This window comes from Anas acuta, chromosome 3, assembly GCF_963932015.1.
Source record: "Anas acuta chromosome 3, bAnaAcu1.1, whole genome shotgun sequence".
NCBI lineage: Eukaryota > Metazoa > Chordata > Aves > Anseriformes > Anatidae > Anas > Anas acuta.
In genome coordinates, this window is record NC_088981.1 from 77,614,039 (window position 1) to 77,637,077 (window position 23,039).

At 37.6% G+C, this 23,039-nt stretch overlaps 1 protein-coding gene across 1 annotated transcript in view; it reads right to left on the reverse strand.

Moving 5' to 3' along the window:
- Positions 1-23,039, reverse strand: part of MANEA (mannosidase endo-alpha) — a 204,858-nt gene that overhangs the window by 81,451 nt on the left and 100,368 nt on the right. The window contains exon 2 of the mRNA XM_068677919.1: positions 22,820-22,913. The gene's annotated coding sequence lies outside the window, so the exon portion shown is untranslated. The remainder of the gene's footprint in view (positions 1-22,819; positions 22,914-23,039) is intronic.

The following is a 23,039-nucleotide window of genomic DNA, read 5'->3' on the forward strand; positions in this document are numbered from 1 at the left end:
TCCTTCTGAAAGGAAATTTGAGCATGTGTACAGGCAATGTACTCTGCTAGAGAATTTACCTTGTGTTTAGGGAGCAAGAACTCTGAAACATGAACATAGCACATGGCTTTTTCTTAGTTTGGACACAGCCAATATATCAAACTAAGGTTCCCAGACAGGCTTTCTATGTCACACCTTTTTTTTTTTTTTTCTTGTGCAACCCATAGGTATGATTTTGCTTTTGTTAAAGAATGAAGAATATATTTCTTATGTCAACATACTTCTGCAAGGAGTTATTTCACTTATATAGAATTAACCCAAAGGATCTAATGAAGCTCTTCTTCATTGGCTAATCCTGTCAGTTTTAATATATTATATAATAACATCTTATGATGGGATAAAATATCATTACATCAAGCAATAAATGCTCTGCTGAAAAACATCCCAAATTACTTACACTCACTGTGTTCCTCAAAAGTGGAAAATGAGTACGGTAAATTTTAATTCTGATATTAGTGAAGAAGTAACACATGAAAGGGGTCACCCTAATTAATACGGCACTCCACAAATCAAAGAAGATACATGGATAATATCTTCTAAGGCACGTTGTTGTCTTTTTTTTTTTTTTCAAAGGTTTCTTTCATATTTTTAATTCTTTTATTTACATCTGGACTTTAAAATCCTATCAAAATCATTGCAAATTGTATAAGCCTTGATTCTCAGAATTCTGCAATATTTTGATGATTATACGGTATATTAACAGGGCACTTGGCACCAAGATTTAAGTTGTGTTTCTCATAGTGTATTCAGTATGGCCAAACAAGGAATTGCAATGCTGAGATGCCACGTGCTAAAAAGAAAATGATATTGCTCCACAATATGTAGCCAACATACTTCATGTTACAGCAGCTGTTGACCTGCTGGTAGGGAGAAAAGTAGTAAGAAGATCTGTATTTCAGTGCATCTTTGCACAAATGCATGGTAGTAAAAATTGCAACTTTTGTGTGACACATTCAGTATCCATTTATTACTGATTATCTCAAACAATATTTTATTTAATAAGTGTTTCCGGGTTATGGTTATTCATTTTTAAATACTTATGTCAATGCAAATTTCAATGAAACAAACAAACAAACAAACAAACAAAAAAAACATTAGTAGAGATTGCAATGATGGATAAATTCAGGATTATTTGGGGAAAAGAAATAAGAATGCCATCATTTTTCAACAGGTAGTCTATATAACACATAATACATAGTAGTCTTATCCTGTCATCTATAAAGTTATTTCTGAAGGAAATAAAGGAAGATATTATTATAATATGTGAGAAAATGTTGAGCTAGTCATGTTACTCATATGTAATAACAAAGTAATGGCAAGCCAAAAAAAAAAAAATTATATAAGAATATTAGTTGATTCACTTTGTCCAAGCCAGGCTGTTCCTTTTTATGTCACTTTAGTTATACTAGTGCATCTCTTTATGGGACCGTGCTGATATGATTCAGGTTAACAGTAAAAAAAAGACTTCCAAAATAAATTTGTTTTATAACTTAATCTATTATGTAATAACTTTTCACTGAAAGTGATTCAGCATGTCTAAATATCCATAAGGCTGTATAAAGTTCTTCCTTTGAAAGTCAGCTGGGAACAATTACCATCTTCATTAATATGTTCTTCTGGTGGTTATTTTCACATACAAAGCCCCATAGTTTTGTACTGGGTAGTGTCATCCTGTAGCGCTACTTTGGAAAAGAACTCCAAATTCAAGTAAACAGCTAAAGTGAGGTACAAAAAGCAGGGGAGTTGATGAGTTACATGATGAGTAACATTGCTTTGATATCTCATTTGCTGACTACAGTCTTTGATTATGCCTTTGTGAGGGAACACTTCTCAAATATCTTTATTTATTCTGATAACATAGACAGGAGCTAAAGCAAAAAGGACAATCACATCTGCTAAGGTCATCTCTACGTTGGAATGTAATTGTGGTTTAACGTAGCAGGCAGCTAAATGCCACACATCCATTCGCTATCATCCCCCAGTGGAAGGGGAGAGAAAATTTAAAAGAAAAGTGCAAGAGCTCTTGTGTTGAGATAAGGACAGTGTAACATGATAAATAAATAAATTAAATAAATAGAAGAAAGGAAAGAAAAGAAAACAACGTAATCAGTAATAAAAATAATGGTAATAATAATAACCAAACAATTTACAAAACACAATTAAAACAAATAAACAAACAAACAAGTGATGCACAATGCATCACCACCAGACAACCAACATTCAGCCAGTCACTGAGCATCATTGGTTTCCCTGGCCAACTTCTCCCAGCTGTTATTGCTGAGCATGATGTCACACACTGTGGAATACCCCTTTCACCAGCTGGGGTCAGCTGTCCTGACTGTGTTTCCTTCCAGCTTCTTGTGCACTCCCAGCCTCTTCATTAGCAGGGTGGTATGAGAAGCTGAAAAGTCCTTGATAGTGTAAGCACTGCTCAGCAAAAAATAAAACATCACTGAGTTATCAGCATTATTCTCATCCTAAATCCAAACCACAGCTTCTAGGAAGAAAATTAACTCTATCCCAGCTGAAACCAGGACAAAAATTCTCAGAGCAGAGGGACTCCTCTGTCATCTACCTCCTACATTCCAGTCCAGGAGAGATGCAGGTCCAGTTTTAAAGCCTCAGTGCTTCGACTTCTTCTACCTCAGAGCTAACAAGTAGCTACACCTTAACCCTAAATGTTACAGTTAAAGTCTTGTTTGTTTGTTTGTTTGTTTGTGAGAAAGTACTATGATTCTCTTTCTAGTAACTAAGAGAGTTGCTACTCTTTTTATTAACTAAGAGTAATTGCTAGCAGTAATTGGCACATCAGTGCTATTATGATGGAAGGAGCGGAAAGATGAGGTCAGAGGAGTTGTGCTATCTGATTTGTGGTCTTTTCTTGTCAGAGACTCTACAGGAAGAAAAAAAAAGTCAAGAATATTGCATGAGTGAACTGAAAAAGCAACTATGTTCCAGTGTAATCAAATCATCAGGAATAGGATTTCCTGCCACATTTTGGATTAGTGGAAAAAAAGCCTGATCTGGAACTGGGTCTAAATAACACAAGACCTCTAAAATAAGTGCCTGAGTTTCCTAGATAGCCAGTTTAGACCACAAAGACAGCCTGGATAACTGGAATCTAACCTTAAGTGGAATGAATACTCCTCTGTAGACCTTCAAAGACACTTACACAGGCAGCAAAGATAATTTACTAGGGCTTTTTTTTTTCAGCTGGCATCTAAAATATATATGCTGTTGAAGAATGTTAAGCCTTTATGAAGCAACTAGTGACAATATAAACAAAATAGCCCAATTTTCCCAATAGTTCTGTGTTTACATGGCGACTTAGCACTAGTTGTTTAATCCTATGCTATTTATTTTTTCTTAAGAAAACAATAATCAAATAAATAATATAAAATATAAATATTACTGTTTCAAAATGTTAAGATGAAATGAAGGATGGTTGGTTCAGAAAGGAAATGTATTACAGCAAATGCTGAGTTATCTTTTTTTTGTTGTGTTATTGAGCTTTCTGCAATGTCGTCTACAGCAGAAACTGAAACATTACTTTCTTCATTATTAATAGTTCTGAAAAGTCTTAGGAATGACATCTTAAGTCCTTTGCCATAGTCTGGGAACAGGCTGGTTTTTTTTTTGTTTTGTTTTGTTTTGTTTTTTTCACTTGATTTTTCTAATAGCTTCATTATTGACAGTGACAGCATACTTTGATTCACCTATTTACAGTATTTTTGTTCAAATTGAAATATGAAAGGGCTAAGAGAAGATGTTTTCATATTTTCTAAATTCCTTAATTGGAAAAGGGTTTGATATGAGCCCAGGCAATATCAATACTATTCATGTCACCACTAAGCGGTGAATGCTTTTCAAAAGATCATCAAGAAGATTGATGATATTTGTCAAGAATAAAATGGTAAGATCATAATGAAACTACAAAGTAGTACATGTTGTCTTGTCAGACAAAGATTTTCACTACAATTGCATTCAGCTGAGCGAATTCAAAAGATTTGTTCTTAAGTGATGAAATTGAATGCCACTTCATTCAATTGCTTCTGCCGAATTGTAATCCTGAATTGTGATGCAAAGTTATTGATAAAGAGGCTTAATTTCCTGGAAACTAGCATCCATTGTGTTCTGCTATAGAAATATCTTCAAATTAGAGCTGAAATTGGAAATGAAATCTCAAATAGAAAATATTTATTTATTTATTGCCATTTAATATTAAATTTCAATTCATCCAAAATGTAGTGAGTTTAATAATTCAGTAAAATATGTTATGCTTTATACTTGCTACAGAGGTCTAAACATAACCTACTTGTATCACCAGAGATGTACTAGAATATCTGAGTCAAATATAAGACTGTCATGTAATAGAAGACCAGAGTCCTGAACTAACAGCAGAGGCTGAGTAGTATACCAGGATATGTTAGTAGAACAGAAATAGTGCTATAGACACTTTTGCAAGGCAAACGAACCAAGTTCCTTATTTTTTGTGCAAATAATATAGAATAATGAAAACAATAGAGAATGTCAAAACACCCGAGCTTCTGAAGAAGAAAAAACATTTAAAGAAAACACAAATAATGGCAGCTACTCAGTGATCCAATTTCAGAAAAGGAGTAACATAAAGACACCTGCTTTTATGTAGTTGCATTATAGCAGTATTCAAGACCTGAATAACATTAAGAATCTTGAATCTTTGTAGATTCTCTGGCATTTGAATCAGATTCCAATTAGAGTGTTTGGTTGACTGCTCAATTATATCCATTTTGCAAAAGTGTTGTTGACATATATTAAGAAATATTTCAGTCATTTAGGCAAACAGAATGTCATCTTTCTTGGAAAGGTGCAAAAATTTATTTTTGAAAGTTCTTAAACTACCCACCAAATGTTGCAAATATAACTCCAGTATTTTATTGCTGTAGGAGATGGATCTGAGTCACTAGTGAATGATTTAAGATTTTTTCAGTAATCAGTTTATATAAGCACAAGTATTAATAATATACTGAGAAAGAATGTGTGTCAAAACAAATCCTATCATTGAATCCAAAGTCTTTCTTTGACTAGCCTAGTATGTTATAGGATAAGAGAAGTTAACAAATAATGTCATGGCTTTAGTGAATTTTTTTATGCTGTATATTATGAAATTCTCTCAGGCAAGCTATCGAGTTAAGAAGTGGATCAGTGTTTCTAACCTTTCCAGCAAAATAACTGCCTGAGTTACCTATAAAAATTTTCTGGGCTGAAGTTATGACCCCCATTGTTCGACTGGGACATATTAAGACTTAGGTTTGATTATGTTATGATCATATTCTAGTCATATACTAGGGAAAGGCTGTAAGAAGCAGGCAGCAAGCTACCAGAATTATGCATATGAACTGTAATTCATGTCTTGTCCATACCTGAGAGACCCTTGGAAGGAAGGTGTTAAGGAAGTCTTTGGAACCCCAGAACCAACTTTGGGGGACTCTGTAAAGTCCTGATAGGCTGCTGGTCCCTATCCCCAGGTTGGGCTTGGACACGTTGCAGTCTAGTATGGCTGGCAGCACAGAACAACACAACCGAGAGAGCAGTGTCTCTTTACAGATACCAACTTAAGGTTGTATAAACATGAGCAAAATCTCCTGTCTATCTGAACAGCCAGACTAGTAGTTATTAGTAGTTACACACACACATGCACATACAACTTTACCCTGTAGCTGACCTTGATCACTTGATTTATCCAGGGCTATCTTCAAGATCCTTTGGCCAAAAGGCCTTTCTCCAGTTCACAGAATCAAAGAATGATTGAGGTTGAAAGGGACCTCTGGAGGTCACTTAGTCCAGCCCCGCTGCTCAAAAAGGCACACCTACAGCAGGTTGCCCAAGACCATGTCCAGGCACCTTTGAAGATCATCAAGGGCATAGACTTCACAACCTCTCTGGGAAACCTATGCCACTGCTCAGTTACTCACATAGCAAAAAAGTGCTTCCTGATGTTCTAAAGGAACTTCCTGTTACCCATTTGTGCCCATTACCTATTGTCCTGTCACTGGGCACTACTGAAAAGAGCCTGGTTCTATCCTCATTGCTCCCTTCCTTCAAGTGTCAAAGGCTTTAATGAAGATCAGGCAGACAATATCTACTGCTCTCTTGTTGTCTACCAGGACAGTTGTTTCTTCACAGAAGTTTATCAGGGTGGTGAAACATAACTTCCCTTTGGTGAATCCTGCTATTGGTTATTTTCTTGCCTTTCATGTGCCTGAAAATTATTTCCAGGATTAGATGCTCTATCACATTCCCAAGGACCGAGGTGATGCTGACCAAGTCTGTTGTTCCCTTGGTTCTCCTTCTTGTCCTTTTTGAAGACAGGAGTGACATTTGCTCTCCTCCAGTTGTTGGACACTTTTAGTCACCATGATTGATCAAAGATTATCAAGATTAGCCTTTCAATGGCATCTGCCAGCTCCCTTGGCATTTGTAGATGCTTCCCACCAGGACTTATGGACTTGTCCAATTTTCTTAAATATTCTTTGACCTGATCCTCTTCCACCTGAGGTACATCTTCCTTGCTCCAGATTTCTCCCCAGTTGCAGTCATAAAACAGCTGCAGTCTATAAGTCAGTTATCTATATATAAAATAAATGCACAGTATGTATGAAATTTTAGGTTTTTCTGCTTCTTGCTGTATTAATAATTAAGTCACATAGCTTATGAATAAATAAAATAAGATCAAATTCAAGAGGATTCCTTCACTGCCTGCCTGATGCAGCAGGTAGATAGGTAGCATAACATTCCTTACTGCAGTAGAGCTTTGTGATAAAACTGAAAAATCCCTTAAAGTGTGTCATTGCAGTATTGGAATACAATCAAGATGAAATGCATCATGCATGGAAACTGAGCTCAGGTATTTGTCTTCTTGTACTCCAGTTCCATTAGTACTGTCCAAGAAGGAGAACTGGAATGTGGCTTTTCCACACTGCATTTCTGTCATTCCCTCTTGCCCAAAGTAATCATGTTCATTACCGTTGAGTATAGCACTTACATTGTAAAACACATCGGTCTCAGCTTGCACAGGCCAATCAAACCCCAAAGAGAAAGTATTCCTGGAGCCATCAAAGGTAATTTTTTTTTTAGATTTTGAACCTGGACAAGTCCTAAGTGCTTTAGTTTGATTTTGATGCTCTATTCAGCTCTGCTACAGCTTGACCTATACAATCCCAGTCCTGCTATAAATATCCATTTATCTACAGAAAGCTGAATACTGTCACACTGCCCCCTGGACCTCCACTGATTACTGTGATACACAGATGACTGAAATCAATGCCATTGCTGTGGTATGAGTCCTTTTCTTTTTGTCAGCAGAAACTCTAGTTTGGGTTTATTTGTATCTGTATACCATAGGAATATACTATGAGTTTTCTCAAGGATAGGTAATTCTGGCCTTGCAAGGCTCCAGTGCCTGAAATGTTCCCAATAGTGCCCTTTAGTTGTCTGTGAAATGCCCACTGCACCCTTAATCATCTGTGAAATTTGATTCCTCATGGCTCTATCTGTAACTTTTGTCAACTCCTCGCTTTGTTATATTCAGAAATTACTTCCAGTGGTCTCTCCTGATCCGTTCAGTCAGTTTAACCTCAGGCCAGGGCTTGGTCATTTGCCTGTGTCTCTGAGCAGAGGGATTAATGAGAAAACGCAAGGCTTTCAGAAGAGCTTTAACAGGACATACCTAGTGCACGAATCCCACATTGGCCACCAGTGGCTTTAATCAGAGACTGACAAACTTTGCTTTGTAGACCTTTGATATCTAATAAAACATTTCATAGGTTACTAAACACTGATAAATGGAAGAAAAATAGGTGTGTGTGTGTGGGGGGGGGGGGGGGAAAGAAAGAACACCAGATCCTACCACCCTCCTCACTCCCCCACCACACAGACGCGGGCCTTTCCTTCCCCCTCCCAAAACTCAAAACCAAAAAACAAAACAAAACAAAACAAAACAAAAAAACAGTCTATAAGTTTAATGGAGTACTTGCCAGGAACTTGTTAAGAACTTCAGATAGAGATAAAATCACTAAAAATATGAGTAAAAAAGCCTGACCTATATAAGTTATAAGTGATTTTCAGAATGAAAGGATTTATTAAGTAGGTTCATGTTGTTGGTTTCATTCCAGTCACTATTTTTGTTAGACAGTAATTGCTACAGTATATTTTCTTGTATGGTTATAAAATCTGTGGATGTTAGGAAGCTGGGGGCAGCTGAGAATGTTTTTAATAATAAGCTCACAACTCTGAATTGCTTAGGTTATTGGGAAAATACAACCATGAAGATGAGCTCAGAGTTACAGATTAAGAAATTAGACAATGCAGAGGGGAGTACCTGAGTAGGTGAAAACACTACAGAGAGAAATATTGAAATTTAAACTAAGTATTAGTTGCCAATGAAAAAGGCATTGCAAAAGGTGTATCTTAGAACATGCTTATAATGGAGAGAAATGCAAAGATATGGAAGATAATTCCTGTTTATTCATCTTTCTTCAGTGTTGATGTGGCTGAATCAAAGCACTCTGTGAACTTTTGTTTACCACATTTAAAGAAAGTTCTAGGCAAAGCAGAGATTCCTGCAGGAAGCAACAGAACATTTACGTCCATCATCTACTGGGTTTAGGTATTTCTGTTTCTCCTCAGAGCTAATAAAGACAATGCCTCAAAGGTGTTTTTTTCTTTTATTTTATTTTATTAAAGTGCCTTTCAGCAATATATTTCTGTGATTAGGTTCCCTGGTTTTTGATAATACAGTCTGTACTTAGAGAATCTGTCCCATTCTTATTTAATTTTGCCATAACTGCATTTTAATGTAACACTTCAGTTTACTATCTCTAAGGTAATAAATGTTTAATATAATTATTTGGACAATCAGCAAGTGAATTTTCAATGCCCCATTTAACAATATTTTGCTTACTTTTGACCCAGTTCAATTAACAAAATGTTTATTTCAAATCTAGCATATAGACTAAATTTTTACATATTAAAAATAATATCACCATGCACTGCTGTCAGATCTATGTCCCAGTGCCATCCTAGCTGACATAGAAAAATTCATTACTCAGAAGAATCTGAATAAGAAACCAAAGGAAGAGCTTGTTTTCTTTAATTATTGAATTGATATAAATTATAATTAACATAATGGTTGGAATGTAATTACACTACCATACAATAATTTATTCCGTGTTTATGTACCGTGTCCAATTTGCCTTTGTTAACCCCTAACCTTCATATTATGACTTGGCATTATGCATTTGTAATAACAGATGTTCATTTTATTTTTGTAATTACCTGAATATGAGATTTAGGGTAATTATTTGTGCAACTATATTAATAATATACAGTTTCAGAACATTGCTAAAGAAAAGAAATGCATCAAATTACAAACATTTCCTATACTAAATGTATCTCTTTTCAGATTTATTTTAATTAACTATAACCTGCTGTTTGACAAACCAGTGGAAACAAACTGAAATTAGAAGTAAACAGGAATTCCAGCAGAGCTACTTCAAAAGCTCAAAAAGAATCTTTTCAAAAAGAATGCAAAAAATATGGAAAAATTGCCAAAAGCACTGATGCGATCAGTATAAATGAATTCATGAAGGCTTAGGGAGAAATTAAAGCTGCAGTGACAATACAGAAGGGTGAGAAGGAAATGCATTTAGGGAGCAGACATGCTTGGGTCAAACAACCTGACTTATTTAAGTAATTCCTTATTGATGTGTTTCCTTCACCGGTTCCACATGTAGATTCACAGTTGTACCATCAAAATAATTTGTTAACATAACAAAAACTCAGACAGGGTCAAATTTAAGGTCCAAAAGTTCAAGCTGGTGAAAAGATCTTTCATTCTGGAGGCAGATGGTACAGTAGTTGTTGGGCAATTGGTGATTTGTTTACTACATATGCTGACCTAGCATTCTCAGTGGCATGCTTGGAGACCTAAGAAAGGAAATAATTCAGTTTCACAGTACAACAGGGCTGCCACAGGTCATGGTCATTAGTGGCCTACTAAGCTTTTTATTTGACAAAACCTCATAGAGGAAAACATTTTTGCTGATGGTGGCAAAAACAGCACGTAATCCACCACATTTCTTTAATTTTAGAGACTTTGGTTTTCTGAGGGAGGGGGATAATAATTGAGAAAAAAAAATGTTACCTAGAAAATTTTAAAGCTACTTTAGACTTGTCTGGGATCCCAAGATATATCATCAGTAATATCTGCAGTAATTTAATACTGCCTTCAGAGCATGGATCATACACAAATTAGAAATGCATCAACTGAGTAACACTGGGATGGATTGTAAAATCTCCCTCATTTTTTCTTGGTCAACACAGAAGGAGAATCTGGTATTGGAGAAGGGATAGAAAAAAATGTTTGACTGCTTTAAATGTATTCCTGTGATGGGATGTAGGAGGACTGGAAGGTTATCAGAAGGCTGAAAAAGTTGTGTATGGATGTATATTTTCAAAGATTACTTGCGTTTTAAGGGATGCACGAGAGATCAACATTAGATCAACAGTTAGATCAACAGCTATAGAAAACTCTAGCAACAGTTTTCCCTGATACACTGTTTTTACAATGAAGCTGAACTCAGAAGATGTATATAAATTCATAACTTGTTTTTGGAGATTTCAGGAGCTACACTGGTTTGAAACATTTCTTTGACCAATCAACAACCAACCAAGCAACAACAATAACAAAAAAAATAAACAACATAAAAAAAAAAAACACACTAATTGTCTGAATTTTTCTTCATGGAAACTAATTTGGATTCTCTTTGTTTTTGTTGTTGCTCTTGCTGGTGGTGGTGGTTTCTAAGAAGAAATGCAAAGATGCTTTCTAAATTTTTAGCAACAAGTAAGTTGTGGCATTTTCCTGAGCTCCAGCTGCAGACCAGAATGGGCCACAACTCTCTTCTCTTGACATTTGTAAAACAGTAAGCACTTTTCTGCATGTGAGAATGATACCAACAGTAGAACCTTACAGGAAATGGTTCTATTTTATCCCCTTTCTGTAAAATATCTGCAGGCATTTTGGAATCTAAAGGACCATTTAAGCCAAGGAGAGTTAGCTATATATTAGTATCCAGTTGCATATGTAAGGAAAGTGCCTATTGATTGTCTGTAACCCTCCTTAAGTATAAAAATAATAGAAAAAGATAAATATATATTGACTTTTTTTTTTTTTTTTAAATCATTTTAAAGTTACAGGTCAAAGCTGTGATACGGATGGAATTTTGGTTGCAGAATTTCTTGATTTAAAAACCTAGGCTTCAGGCTACATATTAAATTTTACCATGACTCAATAAGTAATTCTTGCATGAAGTAGATAGTTCAGTCAAACTAGATTAGGCCTTTACTGTATTAGATATTTTGTCTCATGGGAAAAATTCAGTGCTTTATAACTCACAGTAGATGTTTGTAATACAAGCTGAATGACATATATGCCTGTGTGCCTTTTAAATTGTTTGAAAAGACAAACTATTGATAGATAGCTATTAAAAGTCACTGTAAACAGCTTAGATTGTCAAACTAGGGAACTGCTTATTGAAAAGAGTAGAGGAAAAATTCCCTAATGATTGTACTACATCAAGAAAAATGATTTAGAACCAGTATGAAACTGCAAAAATGCTTACATCTTGGGATTTCATTGCAAGGCTCACATTTTTCAATGTATTGTCACAAATCCTTTAGTCCTGTAATCAGAGGTTTACATGAGAATCTACCTGTCATATTGGGAGAAGGATGCTTGGAAATGCAAATTAAATATGCTATTAAAACCAAAGAGCTAAAACACAGAAGAAAAGCACATACAATTTTCTGTAAACTTCATGACTTCTAAACCAGTCCATGAGTTTTTAAAACAGGTCATGTTTGTTTGGTTGGTTGGTTGGTGTGTTTTGTTTTTTTTTGAATACCTGTGGCTGCTAAGATACAGAATTGTGTTTCAGTCCACATTTTCATATTCCTGGTCTGTCAGTAAAAAGAAGGTGTAGCTGTGCTTCTGAAAAAAGGCTTCTCATTCCCCACTACTTGTTTTCTCAGTTAGATTTTAATTAAAAGGATCTTCCACACAGCCAGAATTTTAGATTTGCCCATGACACAGCCCTGTTTGCCAATTTGTTTCCAATTCTTCCATCATTAGTCAAGTCTGAATTTGAATAAGTGCACAGGCAGAAAATAATGTTGAAGGAAGAGCATTAAGTTTGCAAACTTGAGCACTCAATAGTTACAAAGTTCAGAAATATTTGCGCTTCTGCACTTTTAATTTCCTTCTTTCTTGTCTACAATGCAGTCTTTAATTATGTAATTCCATTGTTTATTTTTTGTTTGTTTGTTTGTTTTTTCCCATTAATATTTGCTTTATTTATCACTTGACTCTGAGGAGAGGCTTTATAGTTAAGGCAACTATTGAGCTTTATAAACACTGGAGTCAGAAAAGAAAGACAAATGAAAAAATATGCAGTTTTTCCAATGAAACCTGTGATTCTCATTGAATCTTAAAATTCAATTCAAAAATTAAAAGCCATGTAAATATGTATTGCAGAAATAATGAGCAAAGCTGGGAAGTAGAACTTCGCAGCAAAAAATGTTATGATCATACAATTAAAAAAAAAAATCAAACCAAATTCCTACACTTGGGAAAAAAATTGTCACAGCCAGAACTGGAGTTTAAAATTTTCAAAAGAGCACTTCCTTGCCATTAGTAAAATCAAGTCCAATTTATCTGAGGAGATTTAAGCTACTTTTCAGAATATATTGTCTGAATCTTGTGAAAAGAAGGACTTCTGAAATGAATAAAATCCAACTGGCATTGTTTCTGAAACTGAAAAATTATTTGATCAGGAAACTGATACCAGATGTGAAGAGTAGGGTCAAAACCATTTGGAGGTAGATCCTGACCAGGTAGCATCTTTTTATATGAAGTAGAACGCAAATGCCTTTCACACCATCTGTTCCTAAATAATCCATGGTCTTTTAGGGATTTTGCAAATTTGTTTTTAGCTATGCCAAATTACCCATATTACAAGAAAACTCTACATATTTTACTTAATTTGTGTGTGATTTACTTCCAGGGTAACAGAAGGCTCATCTATATCCATTCATCTCTCCTCAAGTTTATAACTGTGAAGTGTCTTCAATTCCAAATTTGAAGTGTAAGATCACAGAATCACAGAATTTCTAGGTTGGAAGAGACCTCAAGATCATCAAGTCCAATCTCTGACCTAACGCTAAAAAGTCCTCCACTAAACCATATCCCTAAGCTCTACATCTAAACATCTTTTAAAGAACTCCAGGGATGGTGACTCCACCACCTCCCTGGGCAGCCTGTTCCAGTGCCTAACAACCCTCTCGGTAAAAAAGTTTTTCCTAACATCCAACCTAAAACTCCCCTGGCGCAGCTCTAGCCCATTCCCCCTCGTCCTGTCACCAGGCATGTGGGAGAACAGACCAACCCCCACCTCTCTACAGCCTCCTTTAAGGTACCTGTAGAGAGCAGTAAGGTCGCCCCTGAGCCTCCTCTTCTCCAGGATGAACAAGCCCAGCTCCCTCAGCCACTCCTCGTAGGACTTGTTCTCCAGGCCCCTCACCAGCTTGGTCGCCCTTCTCTGGACTCGCTCAAGCACCTCGATGTCCTTCTTGTAGCGAGGGGCCCAAAACTGAACACAATACTTGAGGTGCGGCCTCACCAGAGCCGAGTACAGGGGGACAATCACTTCCCTAGTCCTGCTGGCCACAATGCTTCTTACACAAGCCAAGATGCTGTTGGCCTTCTTGGCCACCTGAGCTCACTGCTGGCTCATATTCAGCCGACTATCAACCATCACTCCCAGGTCCTTCTCCGCCAGGCAGCTTTCCAACCACTCATCTCCCAGCCTGTAGCTCTGCTTGGGGTTATTGCGCCCCAGGTGCAGGACTCGGCACTTGGCCTTGTTGAACTTCATGCAGTTGACCTCAGCCCATCGGTCCAGCCTATCCAGATCCTCCTGCAGAGCCTTCCTACCCTCGAGTAGATCGACACACGCGCCTAGCTTGGTGTCATCTGCAAACTTACTGAGGGTGCACTCGATCCCCTCATCCAGATCATCAATAAAGATATTAAAGAGGACTGGCTCCAGTACTGAGCCCTGGGTGATGCCACTAGTGACCGGCCTCCAACTGGATTTGACTCCATTCACCATGACTCTTTGGGCCCGGCTATCCAGCCAGTTTCTAACCCAGTGAAGCATGCACCAGTCCAAGACAAGAGCAGCCAGTTTCTTGAGGAGAATACTGTGGGAAATGGTGTTAAAAGCCTTACTGAAGTCAAGGTAGACCACATCCACAGCCTTTTCCTCATCCACCAAGCATGTCACTTTGTCACAGAAGGAGATCAGGTTTGTCAAGCAGGACCTGCCTTTCATAAACCCATGCTGACTGGGCCTGATCGCCTGCTTGCCCTGCAAGTGCCGCGTGATGCCACGTGATGACTCTCAAGATAATCTGCTCCATAAGTTTCCCCGACACTGAGGTCAAACTGACAGGCCTATAGTTCCCCGGGTCTGCCCTCCGGCCCTTCTTGTAGATGGGCATCACATTTGCTAGCCGTCAGTCAACTGGGACCTCCCCCAATAGCCAGGACTGCTGATAAATGATGGAAAGCGGCTTGGCCAGCTCCTCTGCCAGTTCTCTCAGTATCCTCAGGTGGATCCCATCTGGCCCCATCGACTTGCACACATCCAAGTGCCATAGCAAGTCACCAACCATTTTCTCATGGATAGTGAAGGCCACATTCTGCTCCCCATCCCCTTCCACCAGCTCAGGGTACTGGGTATCCAGAGAGCAACTGGTATTGCCGCTAAAGACTGAGGCAAAGAAGGCATTAAGCACCTCCGCCTTTTCCTCATCTTTTGTAACTAGGTTTCCCCCCGCATCCAGTAAAGAATGGAGATTCTCCTTAGTCCTCTGTTTTGCGTTGATGTATTTGTAAAAAGACTTTTTGTTGTCTTTAATGGCAGTAGCCAGATTGAGCTCCAGATGAGCTTTGGCCTCTCTCATTTTGTCCCTGCACAGCCTCACAACATCCTTATAGTCCTCCTCAGTGGCCCACCCTTTTTTTCCAAAGGTTGTAAACCCTCTTTTTTTCTCCTAAGCTCAAGCTGCAACTCTCTGTTGAGCCAGGCCAGTCTTCTTCCATGCTGGCTCGTCTTTGGGCACATGGGGACGGACCGCTCGTGTGCCATTAAGATTTCCTTCTTGAAGAGTGCCCAGCCTTCCTGGACTCTTCTGCCCTTCAGAACCACCTCCCAAGGGACTCGTCCAACCAGTGTCCTGAGCAGTTCAAAGTCAGCCCTCCGGAAGTCCAATATAGCAGTTTTACCGGTCCCCTTCCTGGCCTCGCCAAGAATAGAGAACTCTACCATTTGTGGTCACTCTGCCCAAGACAGCTTCTGACCACCACATCTCCCACCAGTCTTTGTTTGTGAAGAGAAGGTAAGGTCTATTGGGGCACCACCCCTGGTAGGCTCACTAACCAGCTGCATCAGGAAGCAATCTTCCACACTCTCCAGAAACCTCCTAGATTGGTTTCTGTGGGCTGTGTTGTGTTTCCAGGATATGTCTGGGAAGTTGAAGTCCCCCACAAGAACAAGCGCCGATGATTTTGCAACTTCTGTCAGCTGCCTGTAGAACTCCTCATCCGTCTCCTCATCCTGGTTCAGCAGTCTATAACAGACCCCCACCAGGATGCTTGCCTTGTTGGCCTTCCCGCCGATCCTAACCCACAGGGACTCAACCTTATCATTCCCAGCCTCAAGTTCCACAACATCAAAAGATTCTCAAATATAGAGAGCCACACCACCACCCCTTCTGTGCTGCCTGTCCCTTCTGAGGAGCTTATAGCCAGTCATTGCAGCACTCCAGTCGTGAGAGTGGTCCCACCACGTCTCTGTGATGGCAACCAAGCCGTAGCCTGCCTGCTGCACGATGGCTTCCAGCTCCTCCTGTTTGTTACCCATGTTGTGTGCATTAGTGTAGATGCACTTCAGCTGGGCCATTGCCTTATCCCCTGGCCTTGCCATTGATCCCCCTGGTATAGCTCCAACAAGCCTTGTTTCAGCCCTGTCCCCCTTCTCACCTAGTTTAAAACCCTCTCAATGAGCCCCACCAGCTCCTGGGCTAGGATCTGTTTTCCCCTTAGAGATAGGGACCCATCAGGCCGGGTGCTGAATAAAGCGCCCCATGGTCAAAAAAAACAAGATTTCTGTGCTGGCACCAGCCTCTGAGCCACATGTTTATCAGGTGGGCTTTCCAGGTCCTCTCTGTACCCCTCCCTGCCACTGTAGGGATAGACGAAAACACCACCTGTACTCCTGCTCCCTCCACTAATCGTCCCAGCCCCCTAAAGTCCTGTTTGATAGCCTTGAGGCTTCTCTCTTCAATGTCGTCACTGCCAGCCTGGACTATCAAAAGTGGATAATAGTCAGAGGGGTGAGCCAGGTTGGGAAGCTTCCTGGCAACGTCCCTGACCCTGGCCCCAGCGAGGCAGCAGACTTCCCTACGGGTAGGGTCAGGCCAACAAATAGGGCCCTCTGTTCCCCTGAGAAGGGAGTCACCTACAACAATCACCCTTCTTTCTTTCTTGGTGGAGGCAGTTCTGAGGCATGGAGTTGACTTCCTCGCCCTAGGCATCCTCCTGGGTAGGCTTCCTACCTCATCCTCACCCATGGGTCTCTCAAGCTCCAGGGCCTCAAACATGTTGTGTAAGGGCACCTGGGAAGGCAGGGCCGGAAGGGGAGGGCATCGCCTGTGGTGTCGAGCAGGGACCTGTCTCCATTCCTCCTCAACTCCCAGGTCCCCTCCCTCTGCCCAATGGCAACAGGGCAGGGGGTCCACCCCCATTTGGGGTGTCTCACCCCAGTAGCTCTCCCTGAGGCCCTGCAGGGAGTTGCTCCACCAGTCTATCTCCCGCTTGCACTCCCTGATAGGCCTGAGGGCACTCCCTGATATCCCTCAACCTCTCCACCTCCTCCTTGAGTTCTGCCACCATGCAGACCAGGTTGTCCACATGCTCTCACCTCACACACACAGTCTCCCTGCCTCCTGCTGATGGCAGCAACAGGCTCAGACACTCCCTGCATCCAGTGACCTGAACTGCTGCATTTTTGGATGGGCAGTTGGTCTGGGTGTGTACTGACTTCCTGCATCATATTTCAAAGTATATATGATACATAATATTTCAAATTATATATGCATTTATTATTAACTAAGGGAGACCAAGTATTTTTTCCTATTCTTTATCAGCTGTCTGTGACTAACATAAGTAAATATTGGACAAATACAGCAGAAATTAACTTCCATGTTTCATATTAAACATCAAGTTTGCTTTGAGATGGAAACAGTGCCAAACAGGTGGCAGAAAAGGGGGAATCTAAATGTGTAGACAGACCATAAGGGATGCGTTACACTTTCTTTATAATCTATTTAGCTTCACATATATCCCCCAATGCCAAGGTAACTAAGCACAGCATGATCCATAGGTTTGTGCATTGCTCAAGATGTATGATCAGATCTCAGAAAACAGCAAATGCTATCAATAAAACATGAAGCAAAGTTAATTACAAGTTTCCTTTCAGAGTCACCCTGCCGCTTATCACCCATTATAATGAATCATTTCTAACATGTAGAAGAGACTGACAGAGATTTTATAAACTTTCCATTCTCCAACTTTTCCCTGTGTAATAAGTGCCTGCTGTACACTAGGAAAGTGATTAAGTATCAATTTCATGTAGAATAAGGAATAAATGTTTAAAAGACTAATGAGACACTATTTTTACTGCTTAGAGTACTGTGACTAACCAATGAGTCAGATGAATGCCTCTGCCATTTTAATTAGTCAATGGCTGAGGCTCTTTTTCTTTAGACCCTTTTTTTTTTTTTTTTTAAGAACTTCAAACTATTTCTTCCCTGCAGGAATGCACTTTTTGAGTGGCAAGTTGGATAATTTATTTTCCAAAGATCCTACTGGAATAAACACATACTGCATGTTTGTCTGAACTTGTGGGAGACTTAAATTAGAGTCATTTGACTGTGCTGATTCATTGTAGGTCTGTGTTGTATATCACTGACTTGTTTGGGATGGACATATTTACAAACCTAAGTTACCTGTCTCTGACAATGTCTTACAAATGCAAGCATGAAAACATATCCTATGAAAACATCTCCTACTGCAGTCTTTCTTTGGTCAAGCGTAATAGAAAACATCTGCTCATGGCATCACTGTAACTCCTTTTGCTAGTTATCTTTCTTTCCGTTTAGATCATTTTTTTTTTCCTTTTCAAATGAAAAGTATAGCTTTGAGAAAGAGCGTTGATATAGTAAGGGTAACACCATCAGTCAAATTTACTGTGAACCTAGCTAGTTCTGTAGCTTTGGCTTTTTCTGCTTTGACTTCACACTTGGAACCGTATTTCAGGCTTCTCCTGATATAGCTGTATTCTGAGAGAAATTAAGTGTCTTATTCCCATTGTCAGTCCTCCATTGCCTGCTGCCTAATCACTGTTGCTGAGCAAGGCGAAGCAAGCCATTGTCTGTATGTTCATCAGTCAGTATGTTTTTATGTTCTTGGTGTTTTATTAACTTGGAGTCTGTTGCACCCGCTAGCTCAAAAACTGCTATTCTAGCTAAAATTATGCCATTGGATTTGGTATTTCTGAGAAAATATTCAGTTTCATAAAGTTGTCAATCTTCCTAATGGCAGATAAGTTCTCTCTACATGCTGTATTGCTTTTGGAGATTTCATCTCTCTATATGACTTTGCATTATCCATTGCTTTGAACCTCACTGGACTAAGTTCTTCCCTCTGAGTTAAAAGCAGAAGTGAAGATTTAGTAATAACAGAATGATGCAACTGAGATTTCTCTCAGAAGTGCCCCTACCCTGGTAATTGTCTGAAATCAAAATAGAAGTTTAGAATAATTTAGAGAAATACTTTTAATCAAGTGACTGTACTGAAGTGAGATTAATATAATTGAATATTTCTAAAGGGAAAATAGTCGTTCTCTTCCAGTAAAAATCCACTTGTATATTTATTTTTATTTTTATCTACATGAATTTCAAAAAATAAAAATAAAAATACTCCAGGACCAATGTATATAATACTAATATAATTATTATCTTGAAGAAGCCCAAACTCCATATCAAAATTAATCTAAATAAAGGACTTCATTCACTTTAATGCCACATTCCTTAAAAGATAGGAAGAGAAAAATTGGCACTTACTGTTTGTATATAGAAAGACAATTGATATGTGTGGTTTATGACAAAGTCAAGATCAATAGAAATGCTTATTTCATAGCCATGTTAAAAAAAATAAAAATATTTCTGTTTCTCTATGATGCTTCATATTTCACAGGCCATTTTTATTTCAAAGCGCAGAAAAAAGGTGCCCTTAGAAAAAGATGTTTGGTAGCAAAATAAGGTACATTAGACAGTATAAATTAGATTTTTTTTAGGAATATAGAAACTAGTTAGACCTCAAATAAGGTTGCTTGTCAAAAATTCTAGAAGGTTTTATATGAGACAATGTGGTATGATTAAAGAAGTTAATACTTACTGGCCTGAAGGCCTTTATTTTTGATTACTTAGGAGTGCAAATAAACTTGCTTGTTAGGGCAGAAATTTAAAGGGCAGTCTTCAGACGTCATAAATCATAGATCTAGGAAGAAATAGGTTAAGAAACCCAAAATACTGGGTCAGCATCAGCAACACAACAGTGTTGTTTTAATTCCGTAACAAAGCACTGATTCCAGTTATTATTCTGTTTCTTGGGAGTAATTTATTTCTAATTTAGCTGCTAAGAAAAAAACATGAAGTAAATTATGATTCTAGAATTTTATTTAGTTTTGATTCTCAGATGGATCAATGCTAATTTTCACCCCTCCTCTCATTAAACAATATGTTTCATTTCATTTTTATCAAGAGATATATTGATACTTCCAAATTTATTTTTTTTAATTGGTACACATTAACCTTAGTTAAAAGCACATATAATTTGTAAGTGCCCTTTTATGCAATTTTAACTTACACGTTCATAGGACTGCATATTTATGTCACTAATATATATTTCTGTCTCTTTACAGTTTTGGAGATTGAAAGTGTACAGAGCAATCTGATTTAGTGCTCCCCCAACTCTGCAAAAGATACATTTTTCCTAATATTTAATCTGCATCTTCCCTGCTGAAATGTAGATGTGTAGAAATGTAGAAATCCCTAGTTCTGTCTGCTACAGACATGAAGAACTACTCTGTCTAGGAGAAAATATGTGTTTATGCATTGTGTATATTATGAATATCATCTTGCTTTTGTCTCTTTTGTTTATTTTGTCTCTTTTGTCTTTTCTACTTTAGGCTAAATAACCCAGGATATTCAGTTTTTCCTGAGAGAACATGCTAATAGACCTCCCATTATTTTTATTTTCCTCTTGCATTGTTGCAACTGATATGGACTTTCTTGAAGTATGGTGCCCAAAATTAAAGATTAGGTTGTAGTGCTGCCCAGTGAGAGAAGCCATGGAGTGTCCATCCTTGAAGACAAATAAAAACAAACTGGACACAACTCTGCAATGGCTCTGTTGCTCTACTGGATGTTTGTCAGAGGTCCCTTGCCACTACTCTATGATTCTGTAAAAGCAACACCGAAGTCTAAGTTATAGTTACAGGACTGTCTTAACAGAATTAGATTAATTAATTAATTAATTAATTAAATTCACTGTCTTTGAAATCTCTGAGACTTTTCAGTTATGGAGAGAGAGTAGAGAATATTGTTTTCCTTAGTTTTCTAAATCTAAGTTTTACACACCTCTAAGTGTAAAGATTGAAGTAAATGCTTACTACATTTTTGTTACTACAGTTACTAGTTACTACATTAATGAGTATTAAAAAAAATAACAAGTTCAAATACATTTAACTAAATGGTATGTATTTTTTATCCAAAGAAAATTAAGTCTGAATTTGGAAACCTGTAGATTTGTCAGATACATGTGACAGAGGAAAAAGGCATGTTGGTTCACAGTGTTTTAACAAGACTAGACAGTTCTTCATCTTTCTGAGCATAAACCTTTTACTCACTTTTAAATAGGTACTCAGAACATATTTTTGTCTGTTGGTGTATGACCCATATCCATTTTTCCATCATAACAAATGACATAAAATGCTCCTTTATAAAGGAAATATAATCACTGACACACTAACTGCTCCCCTGAATGTGATTCTTCACATGAAATTATACTTACTCCTGTTTCATGAAAGACTATTATACATTTATTAAAATACTCTGATAATGTGCTATGCTCAGAACAAAGCCATGATTATAGCTATCTATGTGTGACTGTGAGTTGTTAGAGAGAGGCTTAGAGAGAGAAAAACAAGATTTATTATTATTATTATTTTACCTAATATAGACCTTTAAGATTTCCAGTCTTCCAAACTGGGAATTAATCACTTCACTTCCATCAATGACACATTCTGAATTTTCTATGTTTTTGTTTCAAATACAATTATCTTATTTGGGTTGAAAACTAATCAAATCAAAACAATAAAATAAAATAAAATAAAATAAAATAAAATAAAATAAAATAAAATAAAATAAAATAAAATAAAATAAAATAAAATAATAAAATAAATCAGAATGAGACTTTCAAATGACCTTGAAAGATGTGATTGTGATTTCACTGATTTTTAAAGTAGGATTGTATTTTCCAGTGATTACAGATATCGTGTGACTTTCATCTGATCACAAAAGAAAGTTTGGGATAGCTCAGTCTAAGAGGAGTAGTACTGAGTCTGAAAGTAGCCTGGTTATTTTTTGCAAAACCTAGCTTTGCTGTTTACTGTTTAGCTGTGAATATCTAGAGTTAATTAAATCTGAAAATATATATACAAAATCTTTTCTGATCTATTTATTTATTCACTAATACATAGACTGTGTGGTTCTTGTGGTTCTTTTTTTTTTTTTTTTTTTTTCCTTTCAAGAATTTGCTCATATTCAATTATTTTCAAAAGATCTCTTCTATTGTAATTGCTGGAGGCAAATTATAGGGTTAGATGAACTACAGGTCTGACCTGGCATTTCTTACATTCCAGTTCTGTACTACCCCTTTGGTCAATTGTCTGTACATTTAGACCACCTCTTGCTTGCTCTTGCTTTTTGCAGTTTTGATGCCTGAAAATTTGATGCCTCTTCTCATTTAAATTCCAGGCCTTTTTCCATAATAAAATGTGATTTTTTTCCAAATCTATTTACAAGTTTATCATACTCTCCTCATCTATATCTTTCACAAAACATGTGTCTGCAGAGCCATATAGCAAGATATACCTGGGTAGAAAATAATTATACTGTCTTACTCATGCTGTATTATAGAATAGAAAGACCTGTCAAGGCATATGGCTTGTCTCATAAACTGTAAGATCATGTGATCCATTTTTTATGGGCTGGAGGAATACACATTTGTTTACTGCCATTACTGGTGGTTTTATTAAAGTAAACAATGGAATATTTTGGAATTTATTATATTTACTCATGGGTGTTAATATTACATTTTTATTTCACAGATTTACAGTTACATCTATACTTGATTTGATTGACTAAAATACGAAAGTACCTTTTTGCAAAACACAAAACTATGTTGGGTTTCTGTATGCTTTAGTAAGTACCCCACACCATCTTAGAAGGCATTTCATTTGCCAACAGAAAGTTGATGTGTGTTTTTACTCACCAGAGGTATTTAAAGAATTGAAAATCCTTCTGATTTTTCTGAAACAAACATCTCAAAATGTGACTGAACTTCTTATGCAGACAATTCAGATCATCTGCAAAAAAGGAGAAAGCATAGCTCAGTTAAAGCGATCTTTCTGCCTGCTGAATGAAAGTTGCATGATGAAAATAATAATTTTTTAAAACGTTTCATTTAAATTTTATATCTTTCTGCCTTGGGC